This window comes from Ochotona curzoniae, unplaced genomic scaffold, assembly GCF_017591425.1.
Source record: "Ochotona curzoniae isolate NIBS_2020 unplaced genomic scaffold, NIBS_Ocur_1.0 scaffold_3208, whole genome shotgun sequence".
Taxonomy (NCBI): Eukaryota; Metazoa; Chordata; class Mammalia; order Lagomorpha; family Ochotonidae; genus Ochotona; species Ochotona curzoniae.
Window position 1 is genome coordinate 47,484,259 of NW_024467106.1, and position 11,874 is coordinate 47,496,132.

Sequence of the window (11,874 nt, forward strand, 5' to 3'; positions counted from 1 at the left end):
GATATTTAAGTATTTCACACACTTTGTAAAACCTTATCTGTCTTGAGAGGCAAAATTTTTCAACTGTATGAAAGGCAGAATTGTTTTTTGAAACATGTCTTAAGTTTATTTATCGGAATCGTGTCATCTGATTCTTTGATCAAGCTGGAGGGTACTCTTTTGTACCAGTAAATCAAGTATAGAAAATATTGATATTGTGTGTTCAAAGGTATACACTGAAGACTCTGTCAAAATCCGCTTTGTTAACTCACTTTTTGAGAGAGCTACTGAGAGATATGATATGTTCACGACAAAATCAGGAATCTCTTCAGAAATAATTCTTATAAGAGTAGTTCTGATTATGTTGATCCAAGTCAGTCAAGATGGCAGATTGAGTAAAGGCAGTTTTATTTTTAATTTCCCCAAATGCTGTCTTACTTGATTTAGGTGGGGTTGGAAATACCCAAGGATTATCTTCTAGAGAACTTTTGCTGTAAGAGAATGGATCTCTTATTATCTCTCCATGATTGCAGAAGTGCTGTCTCTGATAAAGTCTTTATATCTCTTGGAATGAGGAAAGAGTCTGACAAACAGTTTGTTATTTGGTGAGAGAGGGACATGTCTTTTGTATCATGCAATAAAATTTGTCAAATGGAATTTTGTGTTGTCTTTCCCAAAGCCTTCAGTTCAGGCTGCTTGGGCACAGGCTCTCTTGATTGCAGTTGGGGTTTTCAATTTTCTTTCTGAGGGAAATTGCTTGTCCTATGTGGGAGGACATACATATGTGGCATACCATGTCCTGGGGGAAATTTTTGATAATAGCCTTCGCTCACCGAAGCTTCAATCTGGCCTGAACACTGGTCATACAGGTGAGAATGGTGGATTGTACCCCAGTCTCTCTTCTTTGTCCTCGGACGAGCTGTGCCGGGACTTCCTTGATAAGCAACTCTAAGAAGTCACGTTGAATTCATAGCATACCTGCCAGTCACAAGTGGTGAATGTGACCTGAGGCACACCTGCCAGCCACGTGTTGTATGTGACCTGGAGGATCCAGAGAGATAGACATGCTTTCTACCAATGATAATGTCATTGTTGGGTGGGAAGATTGTCGGGAGATGTTTTTCTGTCTTCCCTTTTCTTAGTTTATATAAGTTCATGCTTGATTTACAATAAACGGACTTGCTCCCTCAGAATGTCCCCAGTGGTTGCTGCTGATGAACATCATCGCTTCTTCATCTCCCTCAGTAGTCCCGGGGTCCTGCTGGTCAGGAAGCCCATGAATAGGCAGTTTGTACTTGAGTTACAAGATGTAGATTAGACCTTTCTCTCTTCAGTTCCCAGTACATGTGTTGCATTTTGTCATTTGAAACACTTTTTGGAGAGTGTGGCTCTTGTGGTTGTCTTCCTCTTATGGGTCGATTTGTTTGGCTTTTTGTAGTTCTATTTTGAGATTGCTACATTCTTTCTTCATCAACTGCAGCTCTTTTTCTAAACCATGGATCTTGAGGTCACTGTTCCATTTTTCTACCTATAGGCTTGATGGAGGAATATTTGTGGTCCTTGTCACCTGCTGAATTTCCACTTTACTCTGTAGCTGGAGGAGTTCTACCTCTTTAGATTGTAGTTTTTCATTTAATACTTTCAAAGTTGTCCTTATTCATTTTATTTAATTTGTTCTTCAAATTATCTCTATCATTGCAAACCTCTCGATATGCATGATAAGCCTTCCCGTTTTCGTCCCACAGAATTAGTTTCTTCATCGAATCGAGTCTCTATAAGCTTTTCTTCCAAAAACCTTATTCTTTTCTCAAAGAGTTCTTCTTCTCTGAATCTTTGAGTCGTTTTTGATGTCTTCATATGCAGTGACAAGGGCACAATGTGAAGCAACAGGTTTATTTCCCAAATATATTGAGACTGGAATCACTGGAGCTCTTCCACGGGCTTTTTCAGTATGTAAACTTCATCTTCCACAAGTGTGTCCATGACAGCCCCTGGGCCACTGAGTTTTGATTGCCCAAGGTCTGGGAACTGACCCAAACGAAACCAAGTTATTGGGGGTCACCAGGGGCTTCCTGTTTCCTCGAAGACACAAAAGCTTCCCCAGGAAAGGAAACTGCTGTAGGTGCACCACAGAGGGATGCCCCATGTCTTTGCTTTCCTTTAGCCATTCCAAGCCCGACATGGCCCCTTGCCCTTGAGTGAAGGCCCTGGCGCTTCTAAAAAGAGGGACACACGTAGGTTGGAGCATCCTAGTAGCTGTTAGAAAAAAAAAAGCAAACACTATTACCCTTATTCATCCTTTAAAAAGAAAGAAATTCTATTATCTTGCCATTTTGGCCAACATGAGTAAACCTGCAAGACATTACGCTGTAAGAAATGAGTCACACATGGAAAGAAAAAAAGTCACATGGTCTCACTTAAATGTGGATTCCAAAATAATAAAGTTCATGGAAAAATAGAACAGTGACTGCCAGGGGATGTGATAGGGGAAATGGGAAGAGGATGACCAAAGGACACAAAATTTTAGTTATACGGAATGAATGTTTCTGGAGTTCTAATGTGCAGTTGGGTGATTATAAGCAGCAAAACTCCCTATATCTCTTTTCAAGACAGAAGGATCCCCAAAGGGTCAGGTATCTTACATCGTGACCCAATTTGAAGAATTCGGAAGGTGAGGGGTTGGTAGTAAATTTCTAAATTACATTCTAAAATAAGAGTTTTTTTAATCTCTAAAAATGAGTAAAAACAGTTCATCTTTCAAACTTATTATTTTAGGAGTTATAAGTGTTACATAACTCTATAATACCTTTATTATTTATTCTTATTATTATGTTCACCTCGAACTAAAAGGTTAATTTGGGACTGGAACTGTGACAAAGCAGAGCAAACCTTAGTCTGTGGCATCAGCTTCCCACAGGGACACTGTTTCAGAATGGGGCTTCTCTGCCCGTGATTAGCACATTGCTCATGGCACGAGAAAGCAGTGGACGATGGGCTAAGTCTTTGGTACTGTGCACTCACACGGCCTACCCAGAACAAGCTGCTGGCTCCTGCATTCAGATTGGTTCAGCCCTGGCCATTGCAGCCAGATAGGGAGCGAACCAGTGGATGGCAGATCTCTCTCTGTGTCTCTCTTTCTCTCTCTCTAACTCTGCCTTTCAATTAAAAATAAGTAAACCTTAAAAATATTAAAGTGCGATTTTGAGTGTAAAGTATTGAACCTCCTTAAATGGACTTATTTTGGACTGAAGAGTTTACTGTATGGGAATTACACAGCTATTTCATTAAGGAAATCTAGCAGAAACTTTATAAGTAAGATTACTGTTACGTACAAAGGGTAGAATGGTCTCAACTGTAAGAGTCATTCTCACAGCCAACTTCTGTGTTAATGAAGATTTGGACGGCTGAATCCCAAGGAAAGTTATCATGCTCTCGGTCAGTCCTACAAGACATTGGGGAAGAACCAAACAGAACAGATGGCAAGAATGGCTGTGACTTTCTTAGAAAGAATATCAGAAATATCAAAGAAAACAAATGACGAAATTCTGAACTTCTTTTGTCCAGTCAGTTGAGGATTTGGATTATCGTGATTCCTCCCAACCTGTTAAAACCAGGGACAGCAGATGGTATTACTGATTACGATATTTTGCATGCTTGTTAGAATGCTTATTGTGAAAAATACAAATATAAACTTGTTGAGGTTGTGGGAAAAGGGAACTCTTGCATATGATGGTAACTATAAATAGGAAAGGTTTTATATATAATTGAAATGCTAAGAGGGTAAGTGTAAAATGTTCTCACAATAAAAGCAACCTACATGTGTATGTGCCTAAGCATCCTTATATACCGTAAATATTTTCAATTTTTTGTTATGTATAACTCAAAAAAGTTTGTGGAAGAGAGGGAGTTGAACCAGTTTAAATGAACTCCTTTTTTTGCTCCAGAAACAAATAGGAAAATGTAGCGTATCAATATATACAAATCATCAGTTTAATCAATAAAACAAGGGAAGATGAGAATTGTACAGAAGAAAAGGGGCCTCGTTTTCTTCAAACGGGAAGTGTAAAAAAAGCACATGCATGAAAATGGGAAGATGTGGCAGATCAGTTATCTACCTACTTTGTCAATATTAAGTATAAGTTTAAACTAAATGAACCAAAATGTTCAGCATGTAGCATATAGCATGGAAGTAACATTTTGTTCTGTTTTAATTATAATCAATGCAGAAATTAATTTGTGATTCAGATTAGCAGACACATGAACTAAACCCAGGTAATTTCTATATAATTTCGGGTCAATATGATAAGGAATTTTTGGAAAAGAAAGATATACATTCCAAGATGTCATTTGCAGATAAATCTTAAGCAGAATGTTCAAGTAGCAACTTGAAGTACCATGAATAAAATCAGAGATCAGAAAAATGATTGCCATGACAGTATTCTGGGCGTGTAATAAACTTGAAGAGACAGTCTTCATTGTCTTCCAATTTAGCTCCTTGCTAATGTTCCTGAAATGATAGCATAAGATGAGAGCAAAAACATACACAAATACAGGATGGCACTTCCAGATACTGCAATCATTTGAGGAGTGAGCCAGTAAATGGGATTTCTCTCTCTCTCTCTCTCTTTCTCTTTCTCTCTCTCTCTCTCTCTCTCTCTCTCTCTCTCTCTGTCTGTGTGTCCATGCCAAACCTAAAATAGGACTGTAGACTTAGGGGAGGAGGTCACACTGTTCATTCAGTGCTCTGCAGTCACTCTATAGAACATCGCTCAAGCCCAGAGAAACCCCACACAACTGGAGGGACTATTCCACTTACACAAATGGAAAGTGATGGTCAGAGAGTTTGCCTAATTTTGTAAACATATGATTAACAAGCTGGGAATTAGGGGAAATTTGCAAATCAGAGATCTATTAGGTGGTTTGTCAAGTAAGAGTAATAATTTTTGTCTCGAATTTATCATATAAGAATAAAATAATGTGCAAAGGAAGGTTCAAGGCTAGAATTAGCATAAGAAATAGATTTTTAGGGCCCGGCGTGGTGGCGCAAGTGGTTAAAGTCCTCGCCTTGCACACCCAGGATCCCATATGGGCGCCGGTTCTATCCCGGCAGCCCCGCTTCCCATCCAGCTCCCTTCCTGTGGCCCGGGAAAGCAGTGGAGGACGGCCCAAAGCTTTGGGACCCTGCATCCGCGTGGGAGACCCAGAAGAGGCTCCTGGCTTCGGACCGGCATAGCATCGGCCAGTTGCGCTCACTTGGTGAGTGAATCATCAGACGGAAGATCTTCCTCTCTGTCTCTCCTCTCTGCATATCCGCCTTTCCAATAAAAAAAAAAAATAAATCTTTATAAAAAAAGAAATAGATTTTTAATTTTATAAGCACAGGATCATATCTGACAACAAAATGTAATTATCCTCGTGGTTCATTAATTTGCTAAGAATTGCTGTGGGATCACATTGAGTATTTGCTGAATTGTGGTGCTAATCATAAATAATTCTGAAGAGAAGAAAATTCTATTGCTTTCCTTGGTAATTTCAAAATAAAGAAGCATTCATTTCTGTATTGGATTACATATACAGAATAATCTGGTATACATATTGTGCCTTCAAAATGATCTAAAAAAGAATGGTAACTGACTTTCAATAATGGAAGTTCCTGTTCAGAGAAAGGACAAATGACTCAGTAGGCCATGTAGGAGCTGCTGGGTTGGGGGGAAACATTTTCCTAAGTAAAGTGTCAAAACTGCACTGAAAGGACATTATCAACGATCCCTTAAAATGCAATAAAAGGAGCAATAAATATTTCCTGAAACAGGCAATGTCCAAAAATAGGAAGAAAAAAATTCCAACACCTCTGCTGATTTCCTTGAGGGAGGAAAAAAGTTCAGGAGTACTCATACTGCCTGGTCCTGAGGATTCAAGCTTCATGCTCACGTGAGGTTTCACAGGGCTGCAGGCAGTGTTTGAAGCATGGGCTGCAAGGCTATAAATTCCCAGGGACGCTCATTATGACCTGCTGGTAGGAGCTAGGGGTTCTGAGTCTGATATAATGTTCTTAAATATTTTTCTCCCTGATGGGAAAGTCAGAAAAATGGGGCAGATTTATGGTAACTCTAACTGCTGGAAATATTAGCTTTGCCTTCCACCTATGGTTAGCTCATATGTCCTTGTATGTGCTTATTTTTAGTTCAATTTGGGCATTCTGATGCATAGGAATCATCTTGGCAGATATGATAAAAGACAAGAGAAATATAATTTAACCTTTGCTTGCAGGGCTCTCTAGTAGCCTAGGAAAAGACAAATAGCCAATCTGTCTCTAGAAATGTGTAGGCCCTGCCTAAGATCATGTATCATTGATGCAAACATTTTTAATATGTAAACTAACAACTTTTAAAGTGAATATATTCCATCTAAACTCTGAGCACTATAGTTATGTAATGTTGCAGGAGACTGAGTCCTCCTAAGTCATACAACCTTTAGACATCTGCAGAGGAACTTGGTAGCACAAGAGAGAAGACCAAGGATCCCTGTTGGTTCACAGCTCCATCCTCCAGCAATAGAGCCACATACGGCAGTAGACTCTAGGAACGACCTACAGGTTTCTGTCCTGTCTTCCTGCATCCATACTTCTCCTTGGCCTTCCTTAAACCTAAGAATAATGTTTAAAGAATAAGGCAGTACAGAACTGAAAGAGGGTCAGGGGACTTTCTGAAGGGAATCTAAGAGTCTGCTCTGGGGTGCAGATGAGAACATAATTTGGACTCACAGGTGATCTGGGGGAAGCAACTTGGCCTGAGGAAGATGGAGTGGGGCACTCCCTACCCAGCACTGTCAGCTAGTTCAGCTTAGTTTAAACAAAGATAACATAGTTCCTAAGAGTTGTAACAAAATATTGTTTCACAGGTGAGTTGCTGTTAGTTTAGTATACAGCCACAATCAGGAAAGCAGAAGGATAAGAACATATTAGTCACCTCCTGTTGCTTACATTTTTTTGGTCAAAAGCTATGAAAAAGGCTCTATTTTACTTAACACAACTCTCCCATCTGCATTTATAGAGATGATAAATACTGATTGAGCTGTGAATTCATTTTTTTTTGTTAAATAAATGTGACAATTGCAGTTAGCATGTTAACATTTCGTGTAAGCTTCATGTAGAAGTTTTCAAAATATAATCCCTGTTTGAACCACACCTTGAACTATGAGGCATTCTGCTATATATTTTGTTCTCCTTGCAAATGTTGCATAAATTTCTCTAGGTTTTTAAAATAGTTTTTCTTAGATGTATTTCACTGTGTTTCCCCCTGTCTGTGAATCATGATTGTTCATAATTTATTGTTTCCGTCCTTGCGTAGGCTAACCTTCAATCACAGTGTTTGTGTTGTCTCTCAGGTGCATTAGTGCACAAGTGATACAATTACTCTATTGCCCTAGTTTGAATTACTTCTTCTTTCTCTGCCTTTTTTTTTTCTTCTGGAAATCTACTCTCACTTCCCAGAAGTCACTTTTCTTGTCCAGCTTCCAAACTACACGCTATATCCTTTTCTGCAACACCACAGTATAAATCAGCCAGCGATGAGCTTGGCTTCGTCCTTTTTTTCCAGACATAATTTTTGTATTAATAATATCTAAGGGCCTCCACCTATAGTTACAGTCATCTGTACTTTGGACATGTTGTGCGAAATTCTAAATAGGTTGCTCCCAAGTCATTTGTTATTTTTGAATCCTGATTCTGTAGCTACGCTTTCTAAAAATAGATTTTCTGCAAATTTCATTAATTTCTTGTTTGACTTATCCATTTGCCTTACTAAGTACATTAAAATGGAAATAGGTGATTCTCATTTTTTAAAGAATTTTCAAAGAGACATTGGATAAATTATAAACTGTTTTCACTAAATTTGAGTCTGCTCTTAACTCAGTCCCTTGCATAATATATTACGAATATAAGAAAAAATAAATTATTTCTGTTCAACAGTATGTAATTACATTTGTATTTGAGTGTTTTTTTTTTCTTTTGGAAAAGTAAATTAAACAAAGTAAGGCACAAAGCTTAGACGGAGGTTTGGTAGCATAGTTAGGCAAGGTCATTCTCCGCTAGGTCTAGCCTAGGCATTTCTGATAAATATTCCCATTCTTATGGAAGAAAATTCACTGTCCTCACATTTAAATTCAGGCTACATTTGTTTTTTACCTTTATAAACTTGGAGATGTGAACTAACCATCTAACTTCTTTGAACTTCACTATCCTTAGTTTATAAAAATCTTCAAGGCTTATAGAAATCTAGAATACTTGATTAGCTTTAACATCTTTCTTAATTTTTGCATTCTACTCTGCAATTTGTTCTGCATGGCCTGATATGTTCTCCATTTGCCACCAATATGCTAGATCGCAAAGATTAGAGCATGGTCTGTACTTCAATAATTATGTTAAATGGAACACTTCAACAGAGGCCTGTTTTCAGTTTAGTGACTAGTGTCACGGGTGGCAAAGAATAGGTCTGGGAATCCATTAAGTTTTGGAGAGCAGTTCAGGGATAGTGGAGAAGAGGCAGAGAGGGAGGAGCCTTGAGATGAGAAGCCTAACCCTAACCTAACCCTAACCCAAACCCAAAGCTTGGCTAGGAGCTTCTTAGTGAGTGCAAGTGATGTGCTAATCAGCAGTGGAGTATGAAGTTGTTAATGGGGAACGAGATAATCTATAGTCATTGTAATATTACATATGTCTTTCAATATGTTAAAGACTGACTTGAAACTTACTAAATAAATTGTAATTTTCTTTTTCTTGAATCTGCCTTGCTTGACCTAGTAAGCTGCCTGCTAGGCAGCTGCCACTAGTCCAGCATTGCCTAACAAGGATGCCCAAAGTGCTTTGGCCAGCATTCATCTATAGAACATCAAGTTTGTTAACACTCGGCTCCATTACTCATGTCTTTAGTTTTTCACTAATGTGCCATGAGTCAGTGTTAACTTCTTCCTCCACTTCCCCATATTAATGCTGTGTCTCTTGGTGTTTTATTTCGTTCTGTGTTGTGCTAGTGGAAACTAGTCAGACATTTCTCTCACTCTGGATTCCCCCATCACTTTGCCTGCATCCTATAAACATTATGGGAAGGGTGGAGCTCCTTCTCTCCTGATTCGCTCCCAGTCAACACTCTAAGTTATTTGGTAATAGGGTTTTTTCTTTTGTTTTGTCATTTTCAGGTCTTTCCTTGTGGTTCCCTGGAGCCTCGTTGAGAACTTGAACTGTGTTTTTTCCTCTGCATTCCTGCTATTCTAACCCAAGCTCTACTTCAGACAATGTAAATAGTTCTTATTAATTAGAGAATAATTGGGAAATGGGGGTAGGGAACCAAAGTCAAAATGAGTGTTCACCATTTTATCTTATACTGTTACGGTGACAAATACAGGTTCCTGTCCCTTCATTTACTCAGGTTTGTCTTTGGTTGGATTGTCGCTGGTTCAGTTCTCTCATTTAATTAGGACTTTTTCTGATTTAATTTAGGATTTCCATCATAGTATCCAGTATTTTTGCAGTCTGCATACCTGTACTTCCCAGGCAATCCCTATATAATGGATTTGAGATCATTTCATTATCTATACACAAAATGTACTCCATGAATGTGAAATAATCTGAGGTCAAAAATGTGTAGTTTAAAGCAGAACTTCTTATTTTTTTTCTGGATGTATAATATTTGAGTATCTTTATAAGAAGCAAAACTTGGAAGATGAGATGACTTGGTCTTGAGCATGTTCTTACACTCCTAAAATAATATACAGAAGGGCACTTCAGAAAGTCGGTGGACATGTGAGCACTTCTCTACAAATGATGTTGAGGAGAGACTTCAGGAAGTTGATAACGAAATAAAATGTAAGTTTATTTTGGTGCAAGTGTTTTTGAATCGTAAGCATACTTGTTTCATAAAACACACTTCCATGTGATGTTTGAAGACGGCTTGTATGCATGAATTTCAACATTTTTTGTGGCAAAGTAAAAATTTAATTACCTTTCTCTCATGACTGTTTCAGTAAGATTGTGTGTATACTTGCTTCCAATTTGTGGTAGACTTTTCACTTGCAATCAGAATACACATAAATGCTAGCTTATTTCAGAGAATACTTTAAGCATATGTTTAAGTGTATGTTTGTCTGTCCAGTTACATACTTTATTTTCAAGATTTATTTATTTTTATTGGAAAGGCAGATATACAGAGAGGAGGAGAGAGAGATGAAGAATCTTTTGTCCAATGATTCACTCCCCAAGCGGCTGTATTGGCCAGAGCTGAGCCGATCCGAAGCCAGGAATCCAGAGCCTCCTCCAGGTCTCCCACATGGGTGTAGGGTCCCAAGGCTTTGGGCCGTCCTCAACTGCTTTTCCAGGCTGCTCTCTGGGAGCTGGAAGGGAAGTGGGGCTGCTGGAATTAGAACCAGTTCCCATATGGGATCCTGGCATGTTCAAGCCATAGATGTTATTTTTAACCTAGACCTCAATCTAAATTTGATAGTTGTGGTAATCAGGTTTGAATTCAACAAATTAATATTGTTGCTCAGGTTCTATCATCTTACACTGTATCTATGTAGAATTAACATACCAGTATTGATATATTGGCAATATGTTGTCTTCTACCTCTCCCCCAGGACTGTTTATAAGAGTTTTTACCCTATATGTTTAAAGTAAGGTCAGTTTTTTTGTTTTTCATAAGAATAGACATCTGTTTTTTCTGAGTCCACTTCCACTTACTTTCTCAAAGGTTACAACTTTCTTGAGAATGTTCTTCAGTGTTAGTGAAACACACACACACACATACACACACACACACACACACAAGACAGTGAGAGGAGAGAGAGAAGGGGGGAGAAGAAGAGACCCAATAACTTGTGTTAATAGTCAATGTTTTGATTCTCTCATTTGCACATGTAAAAAAGCATTATTCTGGGCCCGGTGAAGTAACCCAGTGGTTAAAATCCTCGTCTTGCACGCACTGGGATCCCATATGGGCACCAGTTTCATCCCGGTAACTCTGCTTCTCATCTAGCCTGGGAAAGCAGTCAAGGATGCCCCAAATCCTTGGGACCCTACACCCGTGGTGGAGACCAGGAGGAGGCTCTAGGTTCCTGGCTTCAGATCAGCACAGCTCTAGCCACTGTGGCCACTTGGGGAGTGAGTCAATGGTTGGAAGATTTTCCTCTCTTTCTCTCTCTCCTTCTGCCCTCTGTATATCTGACTTTCTAATGAAAATAAAATAAACCTTTTTAAAAAGTTATTCCATACCTTTCTAATCTTGTCTTTTTACTATGTTCCTGCCTCATGTTTTATCTGAATTCTTTCAGGTCCCAATTTTGATAATCCTGTGATTCTTCATGCTCCATGGATGTACTTCTATCTTTGGCTGTTTTTGTCTACTCTATGTGTTTAAGTCTCATCAAATGTGTATCTTATCTTGGTATAGCATTCCAGTGCTTGCCGAGTGTCATCTCGAACTCTTGAGCATCCCATGAATAGAATTCTCTATGTACTTTCTCCTTGTGCAAGGTAGTTAGTTCCTTGCACATCTCATGTGGTTCTCTCCTTCGAAGAATACTCACTGAAGACTGTTGTTTCTATGTGCAGTAAATAATTACACATGGACACTTGAAAGAACGTGAAGGATTAGATACAAAGATAACACAGGATCCCTTTCCATACTGATGACTCGTTTGGCTTAACAGCTGCTATCAATGGAAGTAGTTCAGAAACTGAAACACTGGAAAAATCAGGATGCCCAGTCTCGCTGTTAGGTTAATGTGCCTCATCTCAGAAATGAGAGAATCAATTTGCATATACTTCCTTTTCCTGTAAAAGATGACTTTCAGGTTCAGTTCCCAGCATGTTGTGTCGCTTGGGGTTCAGTTGTGCTTACTGAC

General features: G+C 38.8%; 1 pseudogene; it reads right to left on the minus strand.

The window, feature by feature from the left end:
• Positions 1 to 307: 307 nt before the first annotated feature.
• Positions 308 to 1,962, minus strand: LOC121144975 (annotated as a pseudogene).
• Positions 1,963 to 11,874: the final 9,912 nt, after the last annotated feature.